The sequence below is a fragment of the Paramisgurnus dabryanus genome, chromosome 1 (assembly GCF_030506205.2).
Source record: "Paramisgurnus dabryanus chromosome 1, PD_genome_1.1, whole genome shotgun sequence".
NCBI lineage: Eukaryota > Metazoa > Chordata > Actinopteri > Cypriniformes > Cobitidae > Paramisgurnus > Paramisgurnus dabryanus.
This window is the reverse complement of record NC_133337.1, coordinates 22,034,101-22,049,908: the sequence shown is the minus strand read 5'-3', so window position 1 is coordinate 22,049,908 and position 15,808 is coordinate 22,034,101. Positions and strand designations below refer to the sequence as shown.

At 41.6% G+C, this 15,808-nt stretch overlaps 1 protein-coding gene across 4 annotated transcripts in view; it reads left to right on the top strand.

Moving 5' to 3' along the window:
- Window positions 1-15,808, top strand: part of syt1a (synaptotagmin Ia) — a 237,261-nt gene that overhangs the window by 141,392 nt on the left and 80,061 nt on the right. The window contains exon 1 of one of the 4 annotated variants that reach the window (XM_065268420.2): window positions 2,647-2,808. The exons of the other annotated variants lie outside the window; for them this stretch is intronic. The gene's annotated coding sequence lies outside the window, so the exon portion shown is untranslated. Of the gene's footprint in view, window positions 1-2,646; window positions 2,809-15,808 lie in introns of those variants that run through there. 4 annotated transcript variants of the gene reach the window in all.

Here is a 15,808-nt window from a genome sequence, read left to right as displayed (position 1 = left end):
TGCCAAAAAGCAGGATAAGCGTAATAGCACCCGAAATCAACCCGACAAATATACAAATCAGCCGATTTAGAAAATGACTATGTTTAAAAAGTCATTATTACCATCGATGTTGTACTAAATTGGTTTGTCAGCAAGCTGAGCTCAAGCTGTGTTTATTACAGTGGCTTTAGTCCCTTTAGGTTACCGGCCTGCCCCCTGCACACCCCTTATCCACCCCTCCCGAGCCTAGCATCTGGACCAGGGGAGGGGCCAGGCAGCTGCTCCGGGCTCACGGTGCATTTGCATACACTTTCTTTGGGAATGCCCTTGACTGACTCCTGAAGGGGACGTGGGCTGCATCTACAGTAGAGAGAGAGAGAGATGTGAAATATGTGGCGGCCAAAGGAGGCGTTCACTCACATCGTGCTCTTACGTCAAAACAGCTAGAATTAACGTTTATAGGTATAAAAACTCATTACGCTGTTGTTAATATAAGTACTCAATACACTCCATTTCTAAATATGCTCATCCCATCTGATTGGGTCATTGTTTTCATGCACTGTGTATAAAAAAGTGCAATGGTTGAAGATGTGGCTTGCTGAGCAGTGAGGAGTTTACTGTTTTTGCATTGATGGATTGCAGAAGTTGGTAATCTACTTCATTTGGACCTGCAGTTTATTGAGGTCATGTGACAATCTTTATTGTAGAATAATGTCTATGTGAGGAATAATTGATGACGGCCCAGGGCTCCAGACTGGCACCAAATGGTGGCATTTTGCCACCAAAATATGAGAGTGTGCCACTGAATTTTACATCCAGTCGCACATGTGCACCCAGTAAATTTGACCTTTTTTGTGATGTGACACTGAATTTGAAACAGCACATTGTACTTTCTGCATCTATCATCAAAGTATTTATTAGTAATACAGTGGAAATTTGTAGAAATGTCATTATTTGGTTAGCATGTTGATTTACGGTGTGTGCCCCTAAATTTTTTGGTTGCACCCCTAAAATTTTCAGTTGGGGGCCACTGTGCTCCTACTGAAAAAAGCAACATGATCTCACAAAGTTCCGTGGGATAGTCACGGAATTTTGTGCTAATTTTTCCGTGGCATTCTCACGGATCTCCGCATTTTTCCGTGGCCCTGCTACGGACTGTCTTTTTCCGTGGCATTCTCACGGATTGGTTACTCAACTGCTTTTTCCTATTTTCAAACCATTTTCGCTTCGGTTTAGGGTTAGATTTGGTGTTTGCATTAGTATGTCACTTTAACTATTGGTTTATATAATTTTTTCTGATTTATTCTTTTATATTTTCTAAACTTTAAACAATTGTCGCCTGGCGTTGGGGTTAGAGTTGGGTTTGGGTAGGGATGTCATTTCATGTAAATCTAACCCTAAACCGAAGCAAAAATGGTAAGAAAATAGGACAAAACTGTTGAGTAACCAATCCGTGAGAATGCCACGGAAAAAGACAGTCCGTAGCAGGGCCACGGAAAAATGCGGAGATCCGTGAGAATGCCACGGAAAAATGAGCACAAAATTCCGTGACTATGCCACGGAAATTCGTGAGATCAGGTTGGAAAAAAGTTAGTCTGGAGCCCTGCGGCCATTGAATTATGAGAAAATAATGCACACCCAAGATGGTAATAGTGAGCAATACTTGTAGTGCTGTATACTGGGCAGCTTTCAATTAAAGGGACAGTAAGTAGGATTTTCCCCCATCTAGTGGTGAAATTGTATTTTGCATTCAAACGAATAGTGCTCTCTAGCGCCTCATTTTTTTTAAATGCGTGTTGCAACTATGGTAGCCGTTATGTACTCACTGATCTCCTTGACCGTTTCAGCGGGTTCATGTGTTCTGAACAAAAGTAGGCTAGTGCTTTTTGTCCCTCTCCGCTATGATAGTTTTTCAGTATGGCGAAACGACATGGAAGCTTTCTTGGACTTACCGTTCAATGTAAACAAAGAGAAGAAATTTACAAAGAAGCTTACAAAGAAAGTCAGTTCATTGACAGAGGTCATTTGACACCAATGAGGACATTTAATGTATAAAAACATTTATTTTGACTAAAAAACTACACATTGTCCCTTTAAGCGTAAGCTGGTATTGCATTCTGAGCATACGGATACTGTATCTCACATCTTTTATTGTTTTTATATGATCAGTCTGCTAAATATTACATGTATGGTATACGTTTATAAGGGGCTAACACAATTTGTAAGCTTGCATTCCATTCCTATCATAGCCTTAGTTTTGTAAAAGAGGTGTTTACGTGTGCCTGTCCCTGTTTGTGAAAGCAGAGAAACAGCATGTTTGTTAAGTAAAGATACAGAGCATGGCTGAATGTATGTACAAAAGTGTGCATCTGTCACAGCGATTGAGTGAGAGAGAGAGAGAGAGAGAGAGAGAGAGAGAGAGAGAGAGAGAGAGAGAGAGAGAGAGAGAGAGAGAGAGAGAGAGAGAGAGAGAGAGAGATGGAATCAGTGTGTGCGCATGTGTGATGGGAGAGAATGACAGTGTGTGCATGTGTGTGAAAGAAAAGATGGGAAAGGGAGGGTGTTGGGGGTAGGTGGGCGGGAAGAAGAGTAGAACAAGGTTGAGCGAGAGAGAAAGAGAGAGAGAGAAAGAGAGAGAGAGAGAGAGAGAGAGAGGGAGGGATTCAGCACCGTGTGCCAGTCGTGGATGCTCGCGTGTGTAAGAGAGAGAGTGTGTGCATAAGGCCATCTGTATTTCGGCAGGATCAACTCAATTCTATTTCAGCATCCACCTCCTGGTTTTCCTGTCCTGTTGTGAGCAAAAACCCAGGAGTGACTTCAGACCGCCAGGTAGGGACTCTTGACTACTACAGTACTGAGAACAGCTTCATACAGTATAACCTCTCTTGCCAACTGTACTCAACTGTTTCAGGTCTGCTTTGTGTTTCCAGGTTGTGTAGAAGTATTAGGTTGTAGACTTTTATACTGTTGATAATGCGGTGTAAATAACGATTTGGCTTTGCATCTACAGTATATGTATATTTCTGGCAATGTATGCTCAGCTGTATGTGTGGGTTTATAGAAAGGCTTTGTATATTTAATTGCCAAGTATAAACGGTCCATAATAGCACTCAGTTAAAGGAGCGTGAGATACAGTGCTTCCTACCAACCACTGACTCGTGACTGGCTGATTCCAAGAGGAATAACTTCAGTCGCGACCGCTCTTACCAATTCTGAACCTGGCAAACAAGAGGTCATTTCTCTTTCTCTCTCTTCATCCTGCTTATTGTTACTCTACTCTACTTTCTGCCTTTCTCTTCTACCCTTTCTTTAAAACTATCAGTAAAAGGGGTGTGTGTCCAACCTTTTTAGACACAGGCATCTGTAGTTGTGTGTTCCGTTTGTTTACACTGTGCGTTTGAGAGTCATCTCTCAAAATTAAAGAGTAGATGCTGTACATTAGTTACTGTGGTTTATGGGCTTTGTGATGAGAACCTACACCCCCTCCCCCATATGACCCCCCGCCCCACACATACGCACAGCTCTCTCCTCTCATACTTCATTCCCACCTAATAATCTTAGCGGTGGAGCACGCGAGTACTGTAACATCCTTTCTGGTTAATAGACCCTTGTATTTTTAGACTCTCTGCATGTTGTCACGTAGATATATTACAGTAACGCAATAACATTTCCTCCCTTATGCCTTTCACACATCTTTTCTTTCGGTAATGTAAAACCGCACCTGATATATGGATCTCTTCCGGTTTCACTTTTTTCATTGGATCTGTAAGAATAAAACCCTTTCCTCTGTTAGCCTGCGATTTTTAAAGGGAACAAAGGGGCTGCTGGATTGTGGTTAACATGCAGAGTTGCTCCCTCATGAAACATGAAAGAATGGCTTATTGCGAGGCTTCAAACAACTTCGCTCTATTTTATTCCATTATCCTTTTCTGAAATAATCCTCGAAAGCCAATGCTTGCTATCCACCCCTCGTCCTTTTTTCATAATCAAAGCAAACTTCAATCTGATCTCAATTGCTTTTCGATCCCCCCAGAAGGCCGTTTTCACATTCTCCGCTTTTAAATATTAATACGGACTTTCATGGGAGGTCAGAAGGGTACAGGATGAACAATGAACAAAGGTATTGTTTGTTTATATTTCCAGTGTAGCCCCTTGAGGGAAGCTCATTTCTGTATGGTTATTGGCTGTTAATAGCGTCGTAGGATTGGCGTAAGTTTAAACTGCTCACCCTTTTGTGTGGTCCAGTACCATGGAGACAGTTTTGAATCGAGTCCATTGTCAATGAGCGTGGAAATAAACATTCTGTGTGTACACATGTGTATGTGTGTATGTGTGTATCCAGCTGTGGCGCCAGATCTCACACCACATCAATAGTTAATGAGTGAAGCTGGCAGAGGCTCTATTGATACATCTGTTTATGTTAGCGGCTGCGTAATAAACATTCATGCAGAATGGAGAGACGTCGAGAAACGTGTGCATTGCTAAATTAGGTTAATAGTAATAAATAAAGGTCTTATAAAGATGTACGCCATAGACTTTGAAGGACACCGCAGATTATATTTTTTATATAACATTTGTGCTAAATATGTTGTTATATCCTTGACTGACATTGAGCTGTGACATTTTGCAAGGAAAAATATATATTTGAGCATTAAATTGCGTGTAGAGGAAGTGCAAATGATTGCTTGAAAGAGCACATATGCATTACAGCATTTGAGTATTTTACTTATTTATTTTTTCTCCACATTGGTGTTTCTTCCAGTCCTCACGAGCTGAGCTTGTGATTGGTGGTCTCTCTCACACTCCGCGGGAAGAAATGACAGAGAGGAATTAAGGTCACATGATGTGCGATGTGGGATTCTGCACTCACAATCTCCTCTTTTTAATCTCCCGTAGACTCGCTGTCTCTCTATCTTTCAGTGTTGTGGATTTGGATTATCTAACAGGCTTATCCTGCTGACAAAAATTAGCTATATGATTGTCTGCTTTAGTGTATATACGCTTACGGAGCAGCTGTTTCAAGCCATAAATCCTAATATAAATAAATAAGTACAGAGCAAAATATCTGCTCTGCAGATGGTCGTATTGGAGCACAACACTGTTTTATTCTTGGATGCATTTTACGCTATGAACACTAAGTAACATACCAAAGTTAGAGCAATTACACATATATTTGTTTTTCTACTGTCTACAAGCTTTATTCAGTCTAAATTGGACTAAACCCTTTTAAGCAGTATTACAGATACATTTTTATTTCTTAAAACAGCAAAATGGGGCACAATAGAATAAAAAATCTAAACAGTATTCGGAATTTTAATAATAATTTGGAAACCAATTGTAAAAGATTGATTAATTGTCAGTAAAACAAAAGTACAAAGATTTACAAGAAATCCTGGATAAATTATGCTTAAAGAGCACCTATTTCATTGCTGAAAAACTATTTATTTTGTGTGTTTAGTATAATACAATGTGCTTGCGTGGTTTGTTGTTAAAAACACATTATTTTACACACTTTTTTGTAGCTACAGATTTCACTCTCTTCCTGAAATGCACGGATTTGAAAAGCTTTGTGTCTCTGATTGGCCAGCAGATTGGTCTGAATACCTCTGTTGTCAGCCGGAAATGTGACGCTCCTTACCATGTTTGAAAGATTTGTTTGCTAACAGGAGTTAACTTACAGGCTGACTCCAAAGCGGGAGGAATTATGATAATGTCAGTCTTGTCTACATCACCAATCACAGGAAGTAAACTGTTGCCTAAATCGGTGTGTTTGTTGTAGTCCTGGAAAAGAGATTTACATTGGAGAAGATAACTCGTGTCATTGTTTAATTTGGGGTATGTACCTTTTGCATATCGTTAACATGTACTAATAAACACTTACACACCAAAGAAAGAAAAAAAATGTGAATCAGACAATAGGTGCTTTTAAAATCAAGAGCATTACCAATATACTGTAAAAAAGCATTTCTATAATAGCTCTTACCTTTGGCTCCTTCGATATTAAATACTGTCTCATTTATAGGTGGCTTTAGATAAAATAGTTTACTTAAATGAATAAATGTACAGAAAGTGCATCATGTGCTTTTTCACTTTACATACCAGTGCATGCTACAACAGTAAAGATAAACGGAGGCACAACGCAGTTAGCAAAGAGGTTGACTGACCACGTACACATAGATGAATTCAGTCAATTTAAAAGTGGAGCAGATGAAACAGGAACACTTCATGTGTGAAGTGTTGAGGAGACTGTTGACAGCTCTCAACAAACAAGCCTTGCTGCCACCCACAGAGAGCGCACGGTTTTCCACACTCTTCAGCACAACACAAGATTTCAGCACCTCTCGCATTTGGACAGCGTCACCTGCCTTGGTCGTCATCATGAGCAGCTTTGACTTTCAGCACCGGACAGCGACGTGCTTCAGAGCTTTATATGAGCTGGCTGCTTTCAGCAGTGCGGTTCTGGATGTCAACGAGCTTATTCTCATTATATACTCTCCTCAATATTTACCTTCCGCTTCGACCTTGCCCTTCAAAGACTATTTATTTTCATCCACTGTATTCACTATTCTATGCAGACTTGAAAATATGCCTGTCACCCATGTTGCACATATAATTGGCATTTAAGATAAATCGTGTCGGTCATGCGTATGTGTGGGACAAGCTAAATCTGTGCAAGCTCTTTTTAAAGTCAGCATGGTTTGATGTAATTAATACAGCTTGGGCTACGCTAAATTTGATATATTACTCACTGAGCCTCTGTCAATTCAGCCTATTGATTTTAATATTTTTTACAATGTAAATATGTGCTTGACGTGAAAGCCGAGCAATAATGCAGACTAATGATTCAGATTTATTGCACAGTTTAAAGTTCCTACCAATACATGAATGACAGCTAGAAGAATTTAATCCATAATGAGTTCCAGTTATTTGATTCACATTGCTTAGAAATACTCAGCTTATATGCAGTGTTCATGATAAGCTTTGAAATCAAAATTAAATGAATTCAGTGGCTGATTCATACAGTATTCGACCTTTCTACAATTAAATAGCTTGAACCCCTGAAAAGCTGGACTTACAGTAGGCGGTTCATTCTTGTGGGAATAGCTGCAAAACGAAGCTTATCTCAGCCTTACCATACCAGTAAACATAACATGCGAAGATGCACGTCCGCAGTTTTCCACACGTGCATGCATACTCTTGTGCTCTGTCTGCGTGTCAGCCCACCCCCCTCTGATGTCGAGTGATGATAATCATAGGTCAAATTGTGTTTGGTTGTGCTGCCCTATTTCTAAAACCAACTCTTGAGTCCATCACCTAATTGAGACAGCATGGTTTTGCGGACCACGGTCATTTGCATGTATACATTAGCATAATTGAATAGGCATGAGTTAAGTACGTTCCAGCAGGCTGTTAATAACATGGCCCCCATGCCATCAAATAAATTTGTCTCCCTGTTTGCTCTCACCCGTGCTACCATGAAGAGAAAGCAACCATCCGTTCATTCGTTCGCCCGCTCACTTGTCCTCTCTCCCCCTGCTCTTATCCACAGTTTGCGTGCAGGATAAAACGGAGGTCAGTGTTCTGTCCCCTGAGGGTGTCTAATTCTTTATGTGTTATCCACAATCCAGCAGCCCATTTTGACCCTACTTACCGGAGGAGCTCTGCAGGGCTCGAGCAACGCGGTCTACTGTGAGCATTCAAAGGGAAGTGACACTGGATTATATCCGAAACAATCGGTTGACTTATATTTTAGCGGCTGCACTCTGGAAACGGGGAGAATGTCTCCAATAAGGTCCAGGTGCGTGTTCGCTGGATAAGTCACACAGGTGGAGCAACTCAAGCTTCGAACAGATGAGACCGAGAGCAAGAGTGAAGAACAGAGATAAAGGGAGAACTGTCGGATGGAAATTATTTATTTATTTGGCTTTTGCTCCAGCTGTTGTTTTATTTTGCAATGGAGCATGTAAACAGGGCAGAGACCGACTCTGTGAGCACATGGAGAACGGCTTGCTCTTTTTACAACTTGTTTATTGGCAATGAACTTCTATTTGGCCTTAATAATATCTATACTGGAGCAGTAGTTACCCAAAAAGTCTTACATGTCCAAGACATATTGCCATATGCTTCAAAGCGCTTTTGTCCAATACATTGCTAGTTAAAGGGATAGTTCACCCAAAAATAAAAGGCCTGTCATTATTTACCCTCCCTCAAGCTGTTACAAACTTGTATGGATTTCTTTGTTCTGATGAACACAAAGGAAGATAATTTGAGCAATGTTTCTAAGCACCATTGATTTTATTGGTATTTTTCCTACTATGGACGTCAATGGTGCTCCTGCTTCCTGCTTGATTACAAATATCTTCCTTTGTGTTCAGCAGAACAAAGAAATGTATACAGGTTTTGAACAACCTGAGGGGAAGTAAATGATGACATTTTGGGGTGAAATTTTCCTTTTTGGGATTTTCAAATGAGTGCCTTGTCATACAGTAATTTATGCATTGTTACTGTAGAAGTGCTATGTGTTGTTATTCATCTTTGTTTTTGCAATGGCATGCATGCCGCTTTACATAATGTGGCATGAGAAAATGCTAAAATGAATTTAACACTGTACTGTATCATGCTAAATCCTTTTATTTGACACAATTGATAAGTCCTTCAAATAAGTACCTCCGGTCTCAAACATTGATGACCTTTCAATCGAACAACCTCTAATCTCTGACACCCTCCAGTGTCTCTGATAGCTTTTATAGCTTTGCATTTACAACGGCTCAGTTGTTGCATGTCAAATAGGTCAAGATCTTCCAGCCACTGTGCCCTAATTAAAGGCAAGGGAGTGCTTTCTTAAGAGCCTAGTGATGGATTGAAATCTTAAGAGTCATGCTTGTATCGATGTTAGGAAAGGAGACCTGCTTATCTCTAAATGTTTTCCTTTTCTTCCTCCGCCTGCAAGCATGTTCCTGCTTGCCGACATTGACATGTTGGCTGGGGAGAAAGATTATGCGAGAGTGGAGAGTAATTACGGCTGTAAGCCAGCCATTTGCGAGGCCTTATCAGTCAAATGATCGCTGGGTCCAGCGTGGATCACATTAAAAGGCAGGGACAAAGACATGTCCTAAGTGTATTTTTCCATAAATCATTTTCTTAGCTTTTGTTTGTTGTACTCTTGGACCAATTTTGAAGAGTCATTAGATGTAACTATAAAGAATGCGCTGTTTTGCATAAATGGACTTTTATTGAAAACTGAGATTTTGGTGTAATTTATGGGTTGGATAAAATTATGGGTTTGCAAAGAGGATTCTTGTGTCCGTTTTTATCTACAGTATCAATCTTCTATCCATCTATCCATCCATCCATCATTACATTATCCTTGGGTAGTGTATATATAGGGGACTGCCCCACTGACACCTACCAACTTACCAAAATACCAACACACCTACCTACCTAACTACCTACAGTACCTACCTACCTACCTATCCATCCATCCATCATCCTTGAGCAGTGTATATATAGGGGACTGCCCCACTGACACCTACCAACTTACCAAAATACCAACACCTACCTACCTACCTATCCATCCATCCATCCATCCATCCATCCATCCGACTGACACATAGGAACCTACCAACTTACCAAAATACCAAGACACCTACCTACCTACCTACCATCCATCCTCCTTGGCCAGTGTATATATAGGGGACTGCCCCACTGACACCTACCAACCTACCAACTTACCAAAATACCAACACACCTTACTACCTACCCACCTATCTACCTAACAGTGTTGTATTCGAGACCAGCTCATTCGAGTCCGAGTCAAGACAGACCATTCATCCATCCGACCATCCATCCATCCATCCATCCGACCGTCCTTCCATCCGACGGTGCATCCATCCGATCGTCCATCCAACCGTCCATCCATCCGACCGTCCATCTGACCATCCGACCATCCATCCATCAGACCAGCCATCCATCCGACCAGCCATCCATCCATCCATCCATCCATCCGACCGTCCTTCCATCCGACGGTGCATCCATCCGATCGTCCATCCAACCGTCCATCCATCCGACCATCCATCCGACCGTCCATCTGACCATCCGACCATCCATCCATCAGACCAGCCATCCATCCGACCAGCCATCCATCCGACCAGCCATCCATCGGACCATCCATCCATCCGACCATCTATCCATCCATCATCCTTGGGCAGTGTATATATAGGGGACTGCCCCACTGATACCTACCAACCTACCAACTTACCAAAATACCAACACACCTAACTACTTCCCACCTACCTACCTACCCGTGTTGTATTCGAGACCAGCTCATTCGAGTCCGAGTCAAGACAGACCATCCGACCGTCCATCCATCCATCCGACCGTCCGTCCATCCGACCGTCCGTCCGTCCATCCGACCGACCGTCCATCCATCCGACCAACCGTCCATCCATCCGACCGACCGTCCATCCATCCGACCGACCGTCCATCCGACCCTCCATCCATCCGACCCTCCATCCATCCGACCCTCCATCCATCCGACCGTCCATCCGACCGTCCATCCATCCGACCATCCATCCATCCGACCATCCATCCATCCGACCAGCCATCCATCCGACCATCCATCCATCCGACCAGCCATCCATCGGACCATCTATCCATCCGACCATCCATCCATCCGACCATCCATCCATCCGACCATCCATCCATCCGACCATCCATCCATCCGACCATCCATCCGACCATCCATCCATCCAACCATCCATCCATCGGACCATCCATCCTCCGACCATCTATCCATCCATCATCCTTGGGCAGTGTATATATAGGGGACTGCCCCACTGACACCTACCAACCTACCTACCTACCTGCCTATCCATCCATCCATCCATGCACCTAAATGCAATTTTTTTTACAAATTCAAATACAAACTCATTTAAATGTGTTCCTGTTTGTAGCGGCTCTAAAGCAGAAGTTTTAAAGAGGCTTTTGATTGACGTTTGTGAATTGGTTATGAATTTAGTTCGGCATGAGCCAATGTTAAATTCAAAAGCAATCAGATGCTTTTCACCTCTCTAAAGACCTCGACATCCATCCTCCCTTAAACGGAGTAAAGAGAAATGAGTAAATGAGAAAAAACGCATCCTACATCTCTCTCTCTCTCCCTTTCTCTGTCAACATCTCCCCATGATTAACGGCAGCAGATAAATTTCATCCATAATTCATCCACTCCGCCACCTTCACCTGCCGAGTAGGGGCTGATTTTCAGGTGCCGCTTTGTTCCTAAAAAACTTCAGCCGCAATGTCAGTTTGATAAAATCACCTCGCTCAGGGACAGCGTTCTCGCTCATTTAGCTCTAACTGGCAGGCCGAGTCACTCCTAAAGCTCTGGATCTGCCCTGGAGCCCTTTTGGATTTGAAATGATAACAAAAACAAACTGCAGTGTAGAATGCTACAGCCATGCACTTTTATTGTTTTATTGTTTTTGAGCGATTCGATCAGATATATATCAGTTCCAGGCCCATTTTGTTAGTTTTGTATAAAACTCAGCCATTGTTAACAATAGCTCATAACATTGAGTCTTGGTCTGGCATGGCTGTCAGTGTAAATCATTCACTAGTCCACTGAGATGACAAAGCCCTGGGAGAAATGAATTACCCAGAATGCACTGGGAGTGGCCGGCACAGACAGGATGAGATAGTGGCTAATGTTGCCCCCTACCCATTCTGCAATCTCTGGTTTCACCCAATGCCAAAAGAGTCGGGCACTGACAGTAATGCGGTCAAAAGTATAAAAAAACAAGGGGTTTGTGTATAGCAGAACCATAATATATGCTGAGAAAAAACCAAAGGCTGAACAGGCACAGATGAGAGCCCAGCCTTACCTTTTAATGGAGCCCTTGACAGAAATTTGCATTAGTGCTGCAGGCATCCCGTTCTGTGTAGTATGCATAATGCAGTCTATTTGGGACACACACACAAGCACATTCACACGCATGGTTGCGCTCATAACTGTCACAGAATTCAGCCATTTAGCCAAGCACACTGCAGATGCATTATTAATAGGGTCAGTCTAGGCATTTCAATAAAAAGAACTAAAATGCTGGACGAAAATGTGAAAAATAGTTTTTTTTTTCATAACATGGCTTACTATTTTACCAGTAAATATGAGCGACATTACTTTTTTACTCTGTCATTATGGATCCCAAATTAATTTCATGGCATCATGCTAAGTCTAAGCCACCTCCTTTGTCGCCAAGCGCCAAAGGCTACTGCTCGCAGCTGCAAATCTGAGCTGATCTGGAGGTTGAGGACAAAGGCTATTCAGGTTTAAATAACAGTGAACTGCTCCTAAAACGTTTCCATATGCCACACTTGAAATGAAATGCTTCAATTGATTTGTATTATTTATTGAAAGAATCAATCAGCATTGATTTATGCCTTTTCAGAGGCATGAATGACAAAGCAATTGAAGTTATTTTGTTTTTCACTCTACTAAAAAAGCTTAAAGAAGCTGTGTTGCACCATGGTAAATAAATGCTTTTATAAATAACAAGCCAATGATGTTTAATAAATAGCTTTCCCCATATAATATACTGTCGGCTGATTTTTTAGTAACCAAGAAATGTTGCAAGAATTCGGTTTTGTTATATTAGCTCATTTACAGCAGCTTCAAGCTCAACTCATGCAGTCAGGATTTCAGAATATCCAGGTGTTAGCTTATCGGTTTTGCAGAACCAATAAATAAAAATGAGACAATCCTGGCATGTTCATATTTACCTCTGTGAAACAGTGAGCTCTGTTTGGCCACACGTGTGTGTGTTTATGGTCACTGAAGCATGCTGGGATACATGAGGCTGCAGGCAGCACAGTTGAGCAAGCAGGCGGATGGAAGGGGGAAGTGACCTCGCATCACGTTTCACTGCACACGATGCAGGGCGGAGCGGGACTATCGGAACAGCCAATCAGCATAGATGAACTATTAAATGTGAATCTTGTGTGCTCTTCCAGACAGGACAAACCCGGGGTTATAATGTGTAATTTCCTACTGTTGTTTTTATCATATTTGTTATCATCAGAGGGAGGAAAGAAACTGTAATATACAGTAAGAGTTCAGTACACAGATGGCCACGTGTTTCCCCCTAGTAGCTTCATTTATCTCTTTCAGAGCTTTTTCTATTTCCGTCTCTTGGTCTCTGTAGTATACATGCTTTCCCCATTAGAGCATCTTCTCTTTGTATGGGGTGGGGTGGAGGTGCAGTCCCCCTCTACCAGCGCCACTGGCTTATCTCATTTTGCACTGTTTACAGATTTTTATGTTTCTATGCATAAATAACTTGGCACCATAGAAGCACAACTTCTAAGTCACTTTATCCGCTGTCTTGGGAAGTCCACCACTATTATAGATGTGCATATGTTTTCTCTATTTGTGGTTTGTACAATGAAGATCTTTTGTTGCCATGGCAACAGCAATCTCTGCACGAGACTGTGGTTACCAGTTACTAGTTGACGCTTGGAATTATTTATTGATTTACCTTGAGGAATTTCACAAACGCACACATACACAAGAGGAAAAATGCACTTTGTAGTAGGGCTGACCTACAGTGTATTTATAGGCCTACTGTATGTCAGGAGGAAGAAAATGTCACCACTGATGTAGAAAATCTATAAATACACAGCGATTCTTCTTCCGATTCTCCATCCTGATTGCAAGCTCGATTTCCAGCATAAAACATCCACATCTTGATGGAAAAGAGACGTGCTCTTGAAACGAATTAGATCATGTTTTGTTTGAGGAAGCCCACAAGCTACCTAATCTAATCTAACGTTGCTGCAGTTTCCTCCACGGAATGATTTGATGGCAACGAACATGCCCTCCAAAACTCAACTTCATCGGAAGCATTTGGCTTGCCATGTGTCATTACGCGACAGGAGGGCAGCGTCCTTGCAGCATCATGAGCGCCGAAGCAATCAGTTATTCAGTAAAATCCGGTCTTTTCGCTGTAGAAATCAGCCAGCCAGGGTGGAGCTGCATCCTTCTGGCTATAATCATAGCATTTCTGCGGTTTCATTTCATTCCCTCTACATGAAATATGACGTTATTGCTTCTTAGAAGCTGTTTTAGCTGCAGATGCATGCTGATTTGGTGCCGAGAAGAAAAAACGCTCTCAGTGCCTAGCAGGACGTTTCCTGCAAAGTGTAGCTTATATCTGTCACATTCATCTTCAGGGCTATATGACAACTAAAGGCCGCTACCTCCGGCACAAGACAAATTATCTTATTATTGGAAAGAGCCATTCAGAATAGGATCAAGCAAAGCCCGTCCAGATGCCTTTATACCTGTGACGGAGAGGTCACTATACTTTATTACAAATCGCATGCTGCGGTATTTCACATGTGGGTTTGTGAATTCACCATTTAAACCATTACTCTTGACATGGTAGATATGTAAGCAACTTCTATATGGATAAGTCTGTTTTGTAGCAATACTTTATAAGAAATATTCAGATTTAAAGGTGCAATGTGTAAAAGTTAGGAGGATTTTTTGACAGAAATGCAATATAATATACATGACTATGTTTTCAGTTGTATGTAAAGACCTAACATAATAAACAGATTTTTTTAACTTTGGAATGAGCTGTTTATATCTTCATACGCCGCGAGTCCCCTTACATTTTATTTCTACAGTAGCCCTAAACAGACTAATTGTTCTAGCGTGTTTTATCACTATGTTGTCTCAGACTTATCTGTGATGGCTACCATAGCTTTACTATGCGTTTCGAAAAGGACGGGTGACCTTTGGACTGAGACGTTGGTTGCTATTCACAGTATCACTGCTAGATTTGTAAACTTTATGCACCTTTAATTTGCATTCAGCATTTCTCTCATCGATCGTTTTGGGACGTTTTCAATGAGATTGCATTATGGGATTGCCCTCTTCACATAATAGAGTATATATGCATGACTGCCTTACAGTATGCTACGTACACACCAAACGCGGGGCATCGTGTTACTTGCTCTAGATTACTCGCGGGATTTAACTTCGTGTTATGCGAATTTTTGCTCAATTTGAATATTTTCAACTTGGGCGAAGACGAGTGTGAGGCAAATAGCGCCACCCATATGGCGTCATTCGCATCGGCCCATGCGAGGACGCGGCTGATCGCGGCTTTGCATTGACTTTGTATGTAATCTACTCGCGCAAATCTTTGAACGTGCATCTGGTGTGAACCCACAGTTAGAGTTTGCACAAAATATATTTTTAACCACTTTGGGAGTATAATTATGATCCCTTAAAATCAGAAATGCACTGGTACAAAATTGTTGTCCCAACACCGATATCCAATTACTTTAGAATACCTTTTTAGAATATAATCTGACACACGGCAGCGCGTTTTAATTTCTTCTTCGTCCACCAGCTTCGTCCAAAATCACAGATTGCACCATGTTTTGAAAATAAAACATTAATATTTTGACTTAAATTTTGCTAAATTTTCTTCTTCCTACTCATGTAGACCACTATTTTAAGCAAAGTTCAGCATCTGACATATATCTTCTTCTTGCCGCATATTTAAAGCCCAAAATAAAAACTTCTAGAGAGAAAGCTTCCTGCACCTGTCAAAAATACGTCCTACCAGATCTAACAAACATTTTCGTACAGCTAGTACTGGATAAACATGAAAAACAAGCTAGGGTTACATTATATATTTGTTTGCAGATTATTCTGTGTGATTGTCTGAGTGCAGTTTATAAACAGTTAGGAGAGAGAGAGAGAGAGAGAGAGAGAGAGAGAGAGAGAGAGAGAGAGAGAGAGAGAGAGAGAGATGAGCCAGGC